This window comes from Gorilla gorilla, chromosome 16, assembly GCF_029281585.2.
Source record: "Gorilla gorilla gorilla isolate KB3781 chromosome 16, NHGRI_mGorGor1-v2.1_pri, whole genome shotgun sequence".
NCBI classification, from domain to species: Eukaryota; Metazoa; Chordata; class Mammalia; order Primates; family Hominidae; genus Gorilla; species Gorilla gorilla.
Window position 1 is genome coordinate 80,292,265 of NC_073240.2, and position 17,355 is coordinate 80,309,619.

The 17,355-nt window shown below is 42.8% G+C and overlaps 1 protein-coding gene across 1 annotated transcript in view; it reads left to right on the forward strand.

Moving 5' to 3' along the window:
• Nucleotides 1-17,355, forward strand: part of TMED3 (transmembrane p24 trafficking protein 3) — a 102,636-nt gene that overhangs the window by 83,824 nt on the left and 1,457 nt on the right. The gene's annotated exons all lie outside the window — the stretch shown is intronic.

Genomic DNA, 17,355 nt, shown 5'->3' on the forward strand with positions numbered 1-17,355 from the left:
TAAGGTCAAAAACATCTAGTCTGCAATTATTGGAACTGGAAGCTATTAGTATTTCTAGGCCTAGATTCCAGGAAATAAAACAGCATAACTGGTGATAGGCTTGCAGGAACTAGAACCGAGTTTTGTTAATAAGACAATAAAAACTGAGTAGCTACTATCTGTAAGTACCTCTGCTAAATGCCAGGAGAGGATACAGAAATGAATCAACCAGAGTACCTCTCCTCAAGGCACTCGGGACTGGGTTTGAAAGACATTGTAGACACATGAGCACTATGCTGCCTATAAAAGCAAGATGTTATAAAAGATATATGTGAACAAAGTTCTGTGGAAGCTCACTTCTGCCTGGTGACACTTGGGAAAACTTCAAGTGGAAGTGTTCTTTAAACCAGATTTTTGAAGGGTAGTTATGATAGGTATATTATAGATTGGAGAAACAGAAAAGGCAATAGTCAGCAAATGATAAATGCCTAGAAGAAATACAGAGGAGTCCCATTTGGTTCATCTAAGCATTTTTTAAAATTTTGTTTTTTAAGACAGGGTCTTACTATGTTGCCCAGGCTGGAGTGCAGTGGTGTGATCTCAGCTCATTGCAACCTCTGCCTCCTGGGCTCAAGCCATACTCCCACCTCAGCCTCCTGAGTATCTGGGACCGCAGGTGCATGCCACCTTGCCCAACTAATTTTTTAAATGTTTTGTAGAGACAGGGTTTCACCATGTTGCCCAGGATGGTCTCAAACTCCTGAGCTCAAGCGATCCTCCCATCTCCACCTCCCCAAATGTTGGGATTACATGCATGAGACACAGTGCCCGGCCCATTTAGACATTTCATATTCTCCTTTCTACTTCTAATTTTTAAGTCATGGATGTAGGCCTCATTCTGAGGGAGAATTCACACCAAAATGTATATGACTGTGCTGTTAAAATGCTGAGAGCTGAAGACGGTCTGCATAGTTGGGGAGTAGGGGGGTGGGTGGACTAGTGCACATTTAGGACCAAATGGCGTTTACATAATAAATTAGTGAAGGTGTCCCAAGTCTCTAAAAAGCTCATTCGAAAAGGCATACTTTAAAAGGGTTTATTTTCCCCATAGACTGTCAGGAAATCAGCCTTGCCGATCTTTATAGAATGTTAACTTTGCAGAACGCCCACCATTCCCATGTGTTTACTGCGACAAGTTTCTCTTGGCTCTGGTTGTGTCTCTGGCTAGGAAGGCTGAGAGACTGACTCATCCTTCTGTTGGCAACCCAAGGTTTCCTAAAAAATACACATGGGGAGGGAAGTTTGCAAACAGATTTTCATTTTGAAGGCTAATTGTTACTGGAGCAGCAGTTCTTAGATCCATAGGCTGGCATTCTAGTCTGAGTTTTCATTCTTGCTGTGAAATGCCCACGAAATGGGTTTTCCCCACTATTTGTAGGTCCCATAGATTCAGCCTTCTCTGGGCTCAAAGAAGCAGCTACAAATGGAGAAGAGGTTCTTGCATTCTTTCTCCTGCTACGTTTATTTTTGAGAGACTATTTCAAACACACAACTAAGAATAGAGAATAATATCATACCTATGTTCTGACTACTCCAGTTTTATCCAGTTTTAACACAGTATCCTATTTTATTGAACTTTGTTTAAAGAAATTAAATATTCCAGAGAAATTGAGACCCCCTGTGTAATAGTACCTAACACTAGTACCCTCTCTTCTTCCCCAAAGGTAAGTACTGTCATGAATTAGAGCATCATTTCCATGCATGTTGTTTTATACTTTTGATACATGTTATTTATGTATCCATAAATATTATAAAGCACTGTGTTATAGGCTATCAAGCTATGTAAGTGGAAAAATGTTACTGATATAGTTGGACTTATTTCTCTCTATCTTTTCATTCTTTTCTACTCTCTTTCCTTCTTCTCTGCCTTCTGTTGGCCTGATAATATTTCCTGTTTTCGTTTTTTTACTCAACTCTCCTGATTTGGAAACTGTAGATGATGTCCCTGGTTTCTTTGTTTTGTTTGTTTGTTTAAGATGGAGTTCCGCTCTTGTTGCCCAGGCTGGAGTGCAGTGGCACGATCTCGGCCCACTGAAACCTCCGCCTCCTGGGTTCAAGCAATTCTAGTGCCTCAGCCTCCCGAGTAGCTGGGATTACAGGTGCTCACCACCATGCCTGGCTAATTTTTTGTATTTTTAGTAGAGACAGGGTTTCATCATATTGGCCAGGCTGGTCTCAAACTCCTGACCTCAGGTGATCCACCTGCATGGGCCTGCCAAAGTGTTGGGATTACACGCTTGAGCCACCGCGCCTGGCCAATGTTTCTGGTTTTTAAGTGCCCATACTTAATTTAAAAATATTTAACTACACTTTAAAAAAAAAAAGACATTTTTATTCTTCCCCCAACCATGGATAAGGACTTTATGCATCGAGATACTTATGCTATTTTTTGTTATTATTATTTAGAATTTTAGTTTGCCCTTTAACACGAAAATATCAGATTTTAAAGGGAGATGTTTAATTAAATTTACCAACATATTTTATGAATTCCTGTGTGTTTCATTATTGTTTCTTCTATTTCATATCTCACACTTATGTTTAAATACATCCTTTTATAGGCCTTTTAATAAAAGTCTGTGTGTAATAGACTCAGGGTTTGAACATTTTAAATGTTCTTATTTTGTTCTTTCTCCTAATTGATACTATGGCAAATAATAACATTTTGGATGGATACTTTGACTATATCACTCAGTTTTCATTTGGATCAGTTGTTGCTGATAAGTCATGGTCAGTCTAAATGACAATCTGGGAAATATTTTTTCTAGTGTTCCTTTGATAATGCTTCAATTCAGGCAACTCCTAAAGGAGACAAAAGTAAATTGTCTCTCCATCTTCTGACTTCCATGTTTAACATCTTTTTTATTGCTTCATCTCATTTTTCTTTGCCTCTGAATTCCAGAACAAATGCTAAAGTTTGCCCTCCATAACAATTATCTTCTTTCTGGTTCCATCAGTTCTACTCTTTAACTCCTTCTAGTGAGGCGGTAACTTTTATTTTTATGTTATAACTGTCTAACAAATCATGCCAACATTTGGTGGTATAAAGCAATGACCATTTAATTATGCTTGCAGATTCTGTGAGTCAGGAATTTATAAAGGGCACACGGAGAGTAACTTGTCATGACTCCACTATGTCTGGGGCCTCATCTTGAATGGCTAAGCCTGGTTTAAATGGCTGGGGGCTAGAATCTTCATTCACCTGTCCAGTACCTGGTAAGGATGGCTCAGTGGCCATCCTAAGTAGAAACGTCAATCAGAACACCTATTTGTAGCCTGTCCATGTGGCTTGAGTTTCCTCAGTGCATGGTAATCTCAGGGTAGTTGGACTTCTTCCATCGTCCCTCTGGGCTCCAGTGTAAGTGTTCCTAATGCAAGGTGGACGCTGCACGGCGATTTATGATCTAGCTTTGGAAGTCACATAGCACCTCTTCCATCATACTCCGTTGGTCAAAACGTGCACTGCACAGAATGGTTGGCACTGGTCACATGTTGCTGTGGTCACTGGAAATGTAGTTAGCCTGAAGTGAGACTTCAGGCAACTGAAGTAAGTGCAAGACACATTCTGAGTTTCAAGGACTTAATATTCAAGAAAGAATGTAGAATATTTTATTCTTAACTTTTAAATTTATTACATGTTGAAATAATATTTTGGATATGTTCGGTTAAATAAAATATATTAACATTAATTTCACCTGTTTCTTTTTACTCTTTCTATGCAGCCACTAGAAAATTTAAAATGACACACGTGGCTTGCATTATATTTCTGTTGGACAGTGCCGGGCAAAGCACCCGTTCAGATGTAAGAGGCGGGAATGCAGACTGCACCTCTTGAAAGCAGGAGTGTCAAAGAATTTGTGGTCAGGTTTTAAAACCATGACACTGTTTCTCATTTGCTGCTTAGCACCTCTCAACTCACTCATTTCTTTTTTACAATCATCTTCCTATTTCCTTTTCTTGTCTGTTTGCTTCATCCTTTTATCTTTTCATCTAAATCTGCTCTCTCCCTAGAACTTTGTTCCTGGTTCACAGAGGCTATCTCTTCGGTAATTTTTTGAGAAGGAAGAAAGAGTTTTCTTCTGAGAACCATGCCTTTCAGAAAGTATCGTGTACATAGCAGTCTGCTCACCTTTCTTTCATCTGCTTAGTTGTTTTGAGTTTTGCGCTCTGTGCCTGGACATGGAAAGACGACAAACAGATCAGAAGAGCCTCTTTCCCTCCTCATGGAGCAGCAGCACAGAATGAAGAACTGGCTACCATTTTCTGGTCAGCCCTAGGACTCAAGGCTGGAACAGATGAAAACAGACAGATTCAAAGTGCAAGCCAATCTTTGATCATTGTTGTCTGTTTCATGACAGGTAGGTAAACAAGGTACACCAGGAGCTGAATCTGGATACATTTTTCCCTATTTAGTTAATCTGCTTTGCAATTTGCTTCAGCTTCTCTTCTCCCAGACTCTTGCATCAGATTATTACATTATTACAGTCAATATACATATGCATTTTTGCATTTGCCTGTATTTGAATAAGACGTCAGGAGAGGCAGCATTAAGAGTTCTATCCAGATGACATTTTGTACCAGAATTCAGGGTATAGTTTTTAAGCGCCAATTTTTTAGAGCAGTTTTAGGTTCATGGCAAAATTGAATGAAAAATACAGTTTCCATATGCTCCCTCCCTACTAGCCCCATACCCAACCTCTCTCACTATCAACATCCTGCACCAGAGTGGTATATTTGTTATAACTGATGAATGTACATTAATACATCATTATCACCTAAAGTCCATAGTTTACATTAGAGTTCACTCTTGGTGTTGTACATCCTTTGGTTTTGGACAAATGCATAATGACATGTATCCGTCATTATAGTATCATACAGAGTAGTTTCACTGCCCTAAAAACCTCTGCGCTCTACCTATTCATCCCTCCTCCTCCATCCAACCCCTGGCAACCACTGATTTCTTTACTGTCTCCATTGCTTTCTTTTTCCAGAATGCCATGTAGTTGGAATTATACAGTACGTAGCCTTTTCAGCTTGGCTTTTTCACTTAGTAATACGCATTCAAGATTCCTTCATGTCATTTATTTTATTGTATTTATTTTAGAGACAGGATCTTGCTTTGTTGCCCGGGCAGTGGCATAATCATAGCTCACTGTAGCCTTGAACTCCTGGACTCAAGTGATCTGCCTGCCCCAGCCTCCCTTGGAGAAGTCCTACAATCTGCTGCCTACAAGTTGGAGACTCAGGAAAGCCAGTGGTGTAGTTTGACGGCCTTAGAGCCAGAGAGACCGTGGTGTAGATTTCAGTTCAAGGCTAAAGGCCTGAGAACCGGAAGCTGCGAGAACAGAAGAAGATCGATGTCCCAGCTTGATCAGTCATGCAGAGTTAGTCCCCTTACTCCACCCTTTTTTTTCTGTTCAGGACCTCAAGGGATTGGATGAGGCCCAGCCACAGTGGGGAAGGCCATCTGCTTTACTCAGTCCACCAATTCAAATGCCAGTCTCTTCCAGAAATGCCCTCACAGACACATCCAGAAATTGTGCTTATCCAGATGTCTGAGCATCCCATGGCCCAGGCAAGTTTCCACATAAAATTACCCATCACAAGCTGATGGAATTAGGCCCACCCACAATAGGGAGGGCTAGGGCCATCTGTTTTACTTAGTCTACCAATTTAAATGTTTTTTGTTTGTTTGTTTGTTTGTTTTTTGAGACAGAGTCTTGCTCTGTTGCCCAGGCTGGAGTGCAGTAGCATGATCTCAGCTCACTGCAACCTCCGCCTCCAGGGTTCAAGCGATTCTCATGCCTCAGCCTCCCGAGTAGCTGGAATTACAGGTGCATGCCACCACACCCCACTAATTTTTGTAGTTTTAGTAGAGATGGGGTTTCACCATGTTGGCCAGGCTGGTCTCAAACTCCTGGCCTCAACTGATCCACCTGCCTCGGCCTCCCAAAGTGCTGGAATTACAGGCATGAGCCACCACACCCAGCAAAATCTTAATCTCATTCAAAAGCAGCCTCACAGAAACGCCCAAAATAATGTTTGACCAAATATCTGAGCTCCCCAAGGCCCACTCAAGCGGACATGTATAATTAACCATCACCTCAACTGTCTTGGTGTGCCCAGGACTGAAGGGTTTCCCAAACTGCAACTTCTAGTGCTAAAGCTGGGGACATCCTGGGACGAGTTGATCATTGTTTGTGTGAGTCCAAAAACGCAAAAAAGAGGAAAGAAAGGAGAAACTGAGGCATGGAGACACATAATGTGTCCAGGAGAATTGGGAGTTTTGGGTCTGGAGAAGTAGGATGGTGTGTAGCAACAGATGTGAGCTAGAATGGTGGTCAGGAGCCATGTGTGGAAGCAACTTGAATTCCATGCCAGGAAATGTGTCCTTTATCTGGCCTGTAATGAAAGGTTTTAAGCAAGGGAGAGACACAATCAGATTTGCATTTTAGAAAGGTTTCTGACCTGCCTTCCCATACTGGGCAGAACATTCCTCTGATTCATTACTCAAATGCCAACCTAAATGGGCTCTGGAAAGGCTAAATAAAAATTGCATCTGTGAGAATTGTCAAGTGTAATCCTGCTCTTATCTGCAGTGACAGCTGAAATCAGGGGGCGTGGATCTAAGCCAGCTAGACTGGTATATGCTTCAGTCTCCACAGAGGCAGGGCCTCTTCCTCTCCGTGAGGTCCACTGACAGCCAATGACCCTCTCTACTTTGCAAGTAGGGTAATTTACAAGGTATCCCAGGTCAGGAAATTGCTGTCCACAACCCCTGTCCTCAACATCAATGGCTTTCTATTGTACCGGGGATAAAGTCTAAACACTGCATAGCTTCTGCCTTTCTCTCCAGCCTTTCTCACTGAGGTCTAGCTAAAAGACCCGTCGGACTTGTCATGCTCCTCCCAACCTCAGGGCCTTTGTATCTGCTCTTTCCTTTGCCTGCACCATTCTGCTGTCACTCCTCACAGCACTGGTCCCTCCTAATGTTTTAATTCTCAGCTTCAATGTCACTTCCACAAACAAGCCCTCCCTTACCCCTTATCCAAATCAGTCACTTCTGTTATTCTTTGTCATAGCACCTGTTTATTTTCTTCCTGGCTTCTTCGGTGATCTGTAATCACTTAATCTGCTAATGTATTTAATTATCTCTTGTCCATCTCCCTTACTAAAATATAGGCACCATAGAGGCAGGGATATCAGCTGTCTTGTTCACCTTCACTTCCCCAATGCCTAGAACATTGACGGCTTAGCACACAATAGACATTTTGGTAAACATTTGCTGATTAAATGAACAATGTGAAAATGATACCTAGGGTCTAGAGTTGATTAGAGCCTTCTCGTTATCATTACTGTTAGAATGTTCACTATTACACCTACCTAAGAGACAGGAAAAGAGGAGAGTAAGTGATAATGACAATGCCATCATTTTAGTACAATTTTGTGTATATAACAATTATCTCATTTAATGAGAAATGAACAGGAGACCCATGTTGTTTTCCTAACTTTGTCATCATTGTAAGTACTGGTATTTTCTTCTGAAAAATGAGGGGGTTGGATCACTTAATGTCAAAGGACCTTTCCACGTCTGATCTTCCACAACAACGTAACAAACTGTCAGAATGAATAATAATTCTCCTGTGGTGACAGCTATTATTATGAGAATGCGGCATACATTGCCTTCACTCTTTAAGCTGGCCTGCTAAGGTAGGCATTACAGCACCCTATTTTCTAGACCAGGAACTGGGTCTCAGAGAAACTAAGTACCATCCTAGGACCAAACAGCCTGAAGATAACAAAAATAGGACTTAAACTCAGGTCTGTACTATTCCCAGACCCCATATATTTTACCATACCATGGGGAGTGACTACTATGCGCCTTAGGATTTTTATTTCCTTTCTTCAATAATAGATTTTCAGTGCCTAGAATATTTCCTGACACAGAATAGGCACTCAATAAATACTAGTTGAAGGACTGCATGTATGATTGAATGAATGAAATCGAACACTTAAGTGCTAGTATTAATGTGTCATTTCTTAATGGCATAATGCCCAGGACACACTCTGGCATGTAGCAGCTGCTTGACGAATATTTAATAATTTGTATTCTTATTTAGAAAAGAAGGAAAGATAAGTATTTTCTTTACAGGAGTATGAGATAGATGACAGAGGGTGCATAGGAGGACCAGAAAGATTTCCTAGACCAGTGATTCTCAACCAGGAGTGGCTTTGCCCCCAGGGGACATTTGGCAATGTCTGGAGACATTCTTGGTTGTCACATTGGAGTTGCTACTAGCATCTGGTGAGTAGAGGGCAGGGATGTTGCTAAACATCCTGCAATGAATAGAACAGCTCCCCCAACTAAGAATTATCTGTTCCCAAATGTCAATAGTGCCAAGATTGAGAAAACCTGTCCTCACCTGGTGAGGAAAAATGAAGAACAGTGACATGGGGTAGTGCGAAAGAGTTACTTCACCTTTCTGCCTCTGAGTGCCAGTAACTGCAAAAAGGACAAATGGAAAAGAGAAACGAGGGTGGAAGAATCAGAAAAGAAGATTTTCCTGTCAAATCACTTTTGCAATGGGGTATGTTGGGTGGGGATGTTTAATACCATTTTTCAAATAGATGTGGTTAGCAATTGAAATCCCATCAATAGGTTTTTAGGCAGTTAGAAAGTCCCTTTGGAGGAGGCATTCTTCATGAAGAGTATCCTCAGTGGCCTCTCTTGGTTGGCAAAGGAGCAGTGTTGGAGGCGAGGGCAGGGAAAGGAGGTCATTGTCTTGGCCTGAGTCCCTCCGAAAGAAAAACCTGTGACAAAGGCTTTTGGGAAGATGGTTTATTTTGAGACCTCAGGGATCAGGAGGAGGGGAAAGGCAGCGTGCAGGGTGAAGAAGGAAAAGCTGATCAAGAATACATTCTGGAGTTGGTCACTGCTGAGGATGGCTAAGGCTCAATTCTAATGAGACCTCAGGAGCAGAAGAGAACGTGCCTCATAGATGTCCACCCATATACCAAAGAGTGGAGCATTTATCTGCAGGCTCCTGTGCCCCATGGGTCCAGTTATCTTATGGTGATTAACTTTGTCCAATCCCCAGGTTATACACGTGTGAGTGAATGCTGGGTGGGTTCCCACATGTGGCTCATGCTGAGGCTTTAGAGAAGCCCAGAAGCAAAAAGTGAGAGATTCATAATAGAGCCAAGGCTTGGCACTGCCAAATTATACCTGCACAAAGCTGATTGTCCTAGCACTTGGTGGGGTAAAAGGTGGGCCAAGGAGTATGGGCACAGTGGCTCACACCTGTAACCCCAGCATTTTGGGAGGCTGAGGCAGGTGGATCACGAGGTCAGGGGTTCAAGACCAGCCTGGCCAAGATGGTGAAACCCCGTCTTTACTAAAACTACAAAAAAAAAAAAAAATTAGCTGGGCATGGTGGCAGGTGCCCATTATCCCAGCTACTTGGGAGGCTGAGGCAGGGAATTGCTTGAACCCAGGAGGTGGAAGTTGCAGCGAGCCGAGATCGTGCCACTGCACTCCAGCCTGGGCAACAGGGCAAGTCTGTGTCTCAAATAAAAATAAAAATAAAAAAATAAAAAGGGGGGCCAAGGAATAGGAGGTAAAGCATAAGAGATGTCTGACACTCAGATGACTGAGCCCAGTCCTCACACTGCTTGGGCCAGAGAGACTTGTGAAGGAGTCTCATCAAGACTTGTTACAGGGCCAGGTGCAGTGGCTCATGCCTGTAATCCTAGCACTTTGGGAGGCCGAGGCATGTGGATCACTTGAGGCTAGGAGTTGGAGACCAGCGCGGCCAACACAGAGAAACCCTATCTCTATTCAAAAGAAAAAAAGTCAGCCAGGTGTGGTGGTGCATGCCTGTAATTCCAGCTACTTGGGAAGGCTGAGGCACAAGAATCATTTGAGCCCAGGAAACAGAGATTGCAGTGAGCTGAGATCACATCACTGCACTCCAGCCTGGGTGACAGCGGGACTCTGTCTCAAAAAAAAAAAAAAAAAAAAAAAGACTTGATTTGATACAGGAGGGTCAGCAGAACAAGCTACAGTCCTTACTGCTATAACTGGGCCTGAGGCAGAAATTGATGTTCTCTTTTATCTCCCCTTCCAGAATCCCCTACCAGTGATTTATCTAGTCTAGGTTGCTTGGCTGGTGGGGTAACCCAGACCTCAGGGACCCCTCCTTAGGGATCTGAACTCTAACTTTTCTTACCATTGTATGGTGGTAGTTGCTACTTTTTCCCTTTTACCATTATCTCTTGGTGAAAAAGCACTAAGAGCCACCCAGAGTGTTATATACTCCTTTCAGACCTCATTATATAGCAGCAATCCCAGTTTCTATGATAGAGACAATTATGTCTGCCAATCTGTTTACATTTTTCCTTGCCTACTAGTCCTGCTGGCATGAGAAACTCAAAATGACCAGGTGGTAGTCATAGCTCCAGTTCAGTGGAAACTTACTGTAATCTTGCTAGAACCTCTCCCTTGTTGGGAATCACAACCTATGATCCAATGGAATTTAGAGTAATGGAGGCAGGAAGCACATATTTTGTGAGAAAGTCATGGAGAATAATGGTGAGCGAGACCACTGCTACTTCTGTCTCTTGATTCCTGAATATGTACATTCTAGATATTGGGGACACTACACCCGGCATGACCCTTGGTTCATTGTATATATTGCATTCTGGAGGAAAGAGCCCCAGTTCTGCAGGTGTTGTCTCCAATCTGGCACTTACTCTAAGTCTTTAAAAACAATTTCATTGTTCTGTATGTTGGTATCTTCCAGATGATGTGGTATATGGTAGTTACATATTCACACCCCTTCTTTGTCATAAAATGTATTCCTTGGTCTGAATCAATATTGTTCAAGATTCTATGCCATTACACCTAGTATTCTTTAAGACTTTGCATGGAGAGCTGGAGGAAGCACAATGGGCAGGTTAGTCAAACCCCTATATGAATTAGGTGACAATTCCCTGTTAGGTGGAGGGGTCTATTGTAATCATCCTGCCACCACATGGCTGGTTGGTCTTCTTAAGGGCTGGTACCATATCAAAGACTCAGTATCAGCCTCTGCTGGTGACAGGACAAACATTTAGCTGCATCAGTAGTCAGATTCACACTGATGAGAGGGACCCCATGCCATGGGGCCCATTTGTAGCATCCTCCCTTGTTTCTGTAGCCTCTCCATTCATGGGTCCATTGCCCAAGCACCGAAATATCTAGAGAGAAGCTGGCTGCTTCAAACTAAAACATGGCAGGTGAATACTTCCTTTGCCGTGCATATTCTTTGGGGGGCATTCATGTGAAATACAAAGTTCTGCACACTTTTTCCTCCTCCCATCAGTCCTTCCTCAGGCCTTTCCTTTGTCCTTCTGACCTCTGATCTCCCAATCTTGCTCCTTTAGGCCTCTTTACCAATCAGCCAAAACATTTGCCGCTACCCAGAAGTTTATGTGTGGTTTTACTTCATCCCACTTCTCCTTCCACTCAAACTTGACCATCTAGGGTGATGAGCTCTGCTCACTGGGAGGATTTACCTTCCCACATGTCCCTCATGACCACCCCTGAGTGGGGATGTGGGCAGCAGCATTCCTGCTTTGTTTAGCATCAACATAAGTGAGCCCATCCATCTATGAAGTAAGCCTCAGTTTCTCCTCCTCTATCTGTTAATCATAGGGACCCCTCTGTATTCTGCCATAGGCCACGGGTATAAGTTGAGGAGGTGGCACTGGTGTGTCAAAGGTAGCAGTCTTGCAGGTTTGGGCTTCCCATGGAGGCCACCTCTGAATCTTCTTGGACCGAATTCTGAATATACGATGTTCAGCATGACTTAGTGCATCTGAAAAATATCAGTTCATAATACTCAGCTCCAATCTCATAGTCACTTGCGATTCTGTGATCAGGAACTCAGGCACGCCCAGCAGCATGACAGAAGATACTCTCAAATGGCAAGCTATTCCCTGCTGCAGATGGTATAGCTTTGATCTAGAACTCTGGGGGTCTGAGCTGAAACTCCCCTGTGGTGATTGCCAGAGAATCCACAGAGCATCCTCACTCCCTTCAGATTCTTCTAGCTATATGAGATCTCCCAGTCACATGGCCTGAGTGGTGGGAGCTCAATATAAATTGGTGTGAATGCCAGCTTGGACCTGTTAGAGAATCCTCTCTCACTCGTGTCCTGCTCAAAACTGGAAGCCTTCCAGCATGTCTGATAAATGAATTGGAGTAATATTCCTAAGGACTATACACACTGCTTTCAAAATCCCAAGAACCCTACCAAACCTTAGTGGTAGAGATTGCAGGGTGCGGCAACCAATCTTACAGGGAATAACCTGGCAAGTCTCAGACCACTGAATGCCTGGAAGCATCACCAATGTGACCAGCCCCTGAATTTTCATGGCTTTTTTCTCCAATATTCTGGCAGTATGTGTTTTCCTTGGGTATCTGAAATACTCTCCACTTCTGGCTCATCAATCCATTTAGCATGATGTCATTCATATAGTAGGCCATCATGATGCTTTGTAAATGTCAAGACAATCAGATCCCTGCATACTCTACTAAGACAGAGAGCAAAAGCATTAACATTGCCCTAGAGCAGGGCAGTCGATGTGTACTCCTGTCCTTCCCACAGAAAGGTGAGCTGCTTTTTATTCTCCTTACTGATGGGGTTTGAAAAGAACTTATTTGCCAGCTCAATAGCCACGGTCCTAGAGCCTGAGGCTGTGTTTATTTCTTTCAGTAAAGATACTATATCTGGCATAGCGGTTGCAACTGAGGCTATCATTTGGCTTAGTTTAAGGTAGTTCACCATCATCTACTATATCTGTTTCGTTTTTGCGGAAGCCATGTAGATGAATTGAATACAGAGATGTGATGAGGACCATCACACTTGCACTCTTTCCATCTTTGAGGAAGCCACTAATATTTGCCATTCCAGCCAGGAGGCAGAATGGATTCTAATTTGCTGTCTTCACCGGGGTGAGGGGCTGTTTCTTGGACTTCCACTCACCCTTTGTGCTTTAATAGCTCTTTCTCCATAGACCAGGAAATGAATGAGACGTCCTGTCAGCTGCTAGAAATAATTATGTACTTGACAACTGACAGAATAACTAGAGGGTAGGTCTGTGGATACAATGGACCCACTGTGAGAGAATTTGGGCCAGAGCATCACATGACCTTCCCCATCCCCACTCTAACTGGGAGGGTGGGGGCCACAGTGGCGTGCTGGGTCCCTTATCATCAGTTTTAGCCTAGAACTCATATCTAAGAGTGCACACATACAATTATTCTGGGAAGTAGCCACAGATCCCTTTGGGAAAGGACTGGAAGAATATTGATTTCTCTCAGGGAAGCAATAGGTCCTGGGTCTGTGAACTGACTTAACTCTGGAAACTGTAGGAGGAACAGTGATTTTCCGTTGCAGCAGTTAACATTGACCTTTGCTCATCAGAACTCCACTTTTTCTGTTTTGAAGTCAGATTACACCCTAGCCAGCTACCCATTTATCTTACCCCCCACAGGAATACTATGGCCTAATGGGCATTACCGTCAATCTCTGAAGCCATGTGTGCCTGTTATGTTAACACATCTTTCTCGTCTCTGACCAAAGGGATTCTTGCTTTGTGGGAATCCTGTCACATCAATTTACTAGAGAGCCTAGTTCTATGCAGAATTTTCTAGTGTCAATCCAGGCCAATGGAAGACAGTGGCCACTGAGCTTCTTAAAAGTGCTAATGCCTCTGTCATCAGTGGATTTTTATTGCCTTAGTAAAGAAGCCTCTTTCACGCATTTCCAGGGATGCTGTCACACACGTGGTGGGCACTCTGGTCTCAGTGAGTCCTTACATTTCCACCTTCCTGGCTCTCCTGACTCTTCCTCTATATGTTGCCAAGGCAGACCCAGTGTCTCAACTTCATTTGCTGAAGGCTATTGTTGAGTGAAAGCTTGGAGGAGCCATTCCAGCAGTAAGTACAACTGGCTCTACCTGAGTTTAGCAGGATATTAAACCCCGAGTCAGGGGAGAGTGCTTCTACATCAATTAAACTCTCCCAATGCAGCTTTATGTTCTCCTTGTCACCTTTCCCTGCCCCAAACCTTTGAGATACTGGGGCATTTGCTCCCTAGTTTCTATAGGTACATATTAGCCAGTTCTTGAAATTCTTTGAGTTATGTGGACTATTTCTTCCCAAAGTAAGGACTCTATATCCCTGTTCTGTTCAAACTGAAGCCAGACCCTGGTTATTGATCTGGAGGCAATGAGGGAAGACGGGGGCAGATCTTGGAGAGGACAAGAATCATCCTGCAAAGTTTTGTGTCAAGGGTTGGCCAACTACAGCCCAAGGACCAAATCTGGCCCACCACCTGTTTTTCTAAATAAAGTTTTATTGGAACACTTCCATGCTCATTTGTTTAAGTATTGCCTAGAGCTGCTTTCAGACTAAAACAACAAAGCTGACAAGTTGTGATAGGGGCTGTATGGTCTGCAAAGTCTAAAACATTTTTTACATGACCCCTGACAGGAAACGTTTGCTCACGCCTGCTTTGCCCGAGAGCCAATGGGTAGTGGTCCATTGAGGATTTATGCTATCTGTCTAAGAAAACTTACAAAGAGAGGAGTTCGGTGGGCAAGGAAGTGGGGCATGCTCTGGTAGAGAACCAGATTGGTTTTTGTTCAGCCTTGCAGCACAGCCATTTACTAACTGTGAGATTTTGGGCAAGTCATTCAGAATACTAGTTCCTACCCTTCCTGCTTTACAAAGTCGTTGGAAAGATCAAATAAGACAATGGACATAAAACCACCTGGCAAATTGTAATGTGCTATAAAAATGGGAGGTATAATTGTTCAGTCCTCAATATCCTGACCTTCCAACCCACAGCAAGGGAAAACATTCTTCATCTGTAACAATGTAAGAATGTTTGTGTGTGAAATCCCTCTCTGCTCACATCACTCTACAGAGATCTTCCTTATGCAGGTTTGGTTTGCAGGCCCTGCTTAGAGGGCTGGAACACCCAGTTCCCTTTGCCAGGCTGGGTTGCACCTTCTGCTTCTGCCAGTCCCAGTTCCTCCCGTCGAACATATGAGTCACCCATAGGCTTTTCAGAGACCTATAGCATCTATGATCTGAGTGCTGAGGAGCAGTTTTGAGCTTAAGACACTGACTCCCGAGGTGGTCGGAGCCATAGGGCATCTGCAAGGAAGTGATATTTAAAGCTCTAAGAGGTATTTTAATGACATCATTTGAAGGAGAAAAGAGAAGTCAGCCCCAGAGAGAAACTTCAGGGATGCCTAAATGTGAGTGAGAGGAGGAAAGAATTGAGCCACGGAGACAGAGAAGGAGCGGGAAGAGAGGTGTGGGGAGAACTCAGAGAGAATGGCCCCTGGAAGCCAGAAACCCAGGGTCCAGATCTGGGATGGTCAGTTCTGTGCTGTGTGGCTTTGCATAAATCACTTGACCTCTCTAAGGTTTCATTTTTCTCACCTTTAAAATGCAAGTCGTGAGAATTCCTGCCTCCCAGGCTTGTGCGATTCAAAAGAGGAAGGACATAGAAGTACCACATGAAGTATTTTAAAGGCACATAGCATCTTTCCCAGGGCAGGGAAGAAGGGCCCACGGCTTCTCTGTAATCACATTTTTATCTCACTGTCAATCTCTCTTTTGGTCTCTGTAATTACATTGTCCTAATACAGCTTAAATTAGAAAGATACAAGAAAACTTGACTCAATATAGATTTCTTTGTTAATTTCAGTGCAGAGCTTCTCTCAAAAGCTTGATTCCATGATTGCTTTTCTGAAGCCTATAACCTGAAGCTTATATTCCTGAAGCCTATAACCTGCATTACTAAGAAGGCAACAAGAAGTCTTTAATGCCTGGCAACACATTTCCAACTGCACGATGCATCCTATAAGGACAGGTCGAGGAGTTACAGTCTGCAAGTGCAGAGAGAGACTTTTCTTGATGAGCAAAGGTTCATTTGAGGCACTACTTTGGAACACTCCTTCTCAGTTCAATTTGGCACTTTCAGATATTCAGTGCCAATCTTCCAACCAAAGGATGTCCTCACAAATTTCTATAGATAAAACCATTATAGGAAATCAATGTGCTCCTGCATTTTCCATTATAACACAGCCACAATGCCCCAGATATAGGCAGGGGAACCAAGAGGTAATGATTGGAGGTGGGGCAAGGGAGGACCCGTATTCCATTTGCAAAGTCACAAACACTGCTCAGAGTTCATGCAAATGGGCCCACTAACATTAATTTGCTGGACAATTGTTTCCCAGTGTGAGTCTTAATTTCCTCATGTGTAAAATAAGGTCGTTGGAATAGATTTCTTATACATCTCTTTTAAAAAGAACATTCTGTGTTCTTTATTGAGCATTCAACCAAATAAAAGCACTTTGTCTGAATGTTTTCCTCAGCCTTCTGCTTTTATTAGAAAGTTTTGGTTCGCATTGTAAGAAAAGAATGACTTTGGTTTGCCTGGTGCTGGATGACAGCTATGTATTATGGGTGAAATTTTGTTAATAGTGAAGAGGCCAATGTTCTAGTTTGGCTGCAGCAAACAACTTGCCATGTGACTGTAGATTAATCATTTTTCTGTTCTGAGCCCAATTTTCCTGAACTGTAAAATAAGCTAGAGGATACATAAGAAATTGGTAACCTTAGTTGCCCCTGTAGAGGGGTAAACTAATACCCGAAGATCCATTTTAGGAAATTTTGTGCTGAGTTTAGATAAGAGGTATACTAGATTGGATTGGTAATTTTCACTACACCCTATGCTCCTTTCATACCCGATGAATTTTACGCCGCACACATATACCACCTATTCATTAAGTAAATAATTGTTTAAAATGAAAAATAAGCTCATAGGCCTGGGAGGTTTATATATTTCCTTCCAGAAACATAGCCCATAATTCTATATGCTTAGAATGGTTTATAGTGTTCCCTTTCTTTATCAGCCTCATGGTTAAATAAACAAGACATTAAATATTATAGATTCATAGAAAACTAGGTAAAATGACAAAGCAACCCTTTCTAATTCAGGATATTAATAATTGTGAAAAGACCCAATTTTTCCCATCGGAATGAAGCATCCGTTCCTTATTACTGACAGTGTAGGAGAGGGTGAGGCTGTCATCTAATTGCATCTTCCTAATTGGGGAGAGCACTTGGAGGGGCAGCTGTGATGTGGCCAGCAAAAGAGCACAACTATCACAAAGGCAGCCAGCATGCCAGACAGGATGTTCACTGCAACTGGATGAAAATTGGTTTAGGTAATACAGTAAATTCCATCACCA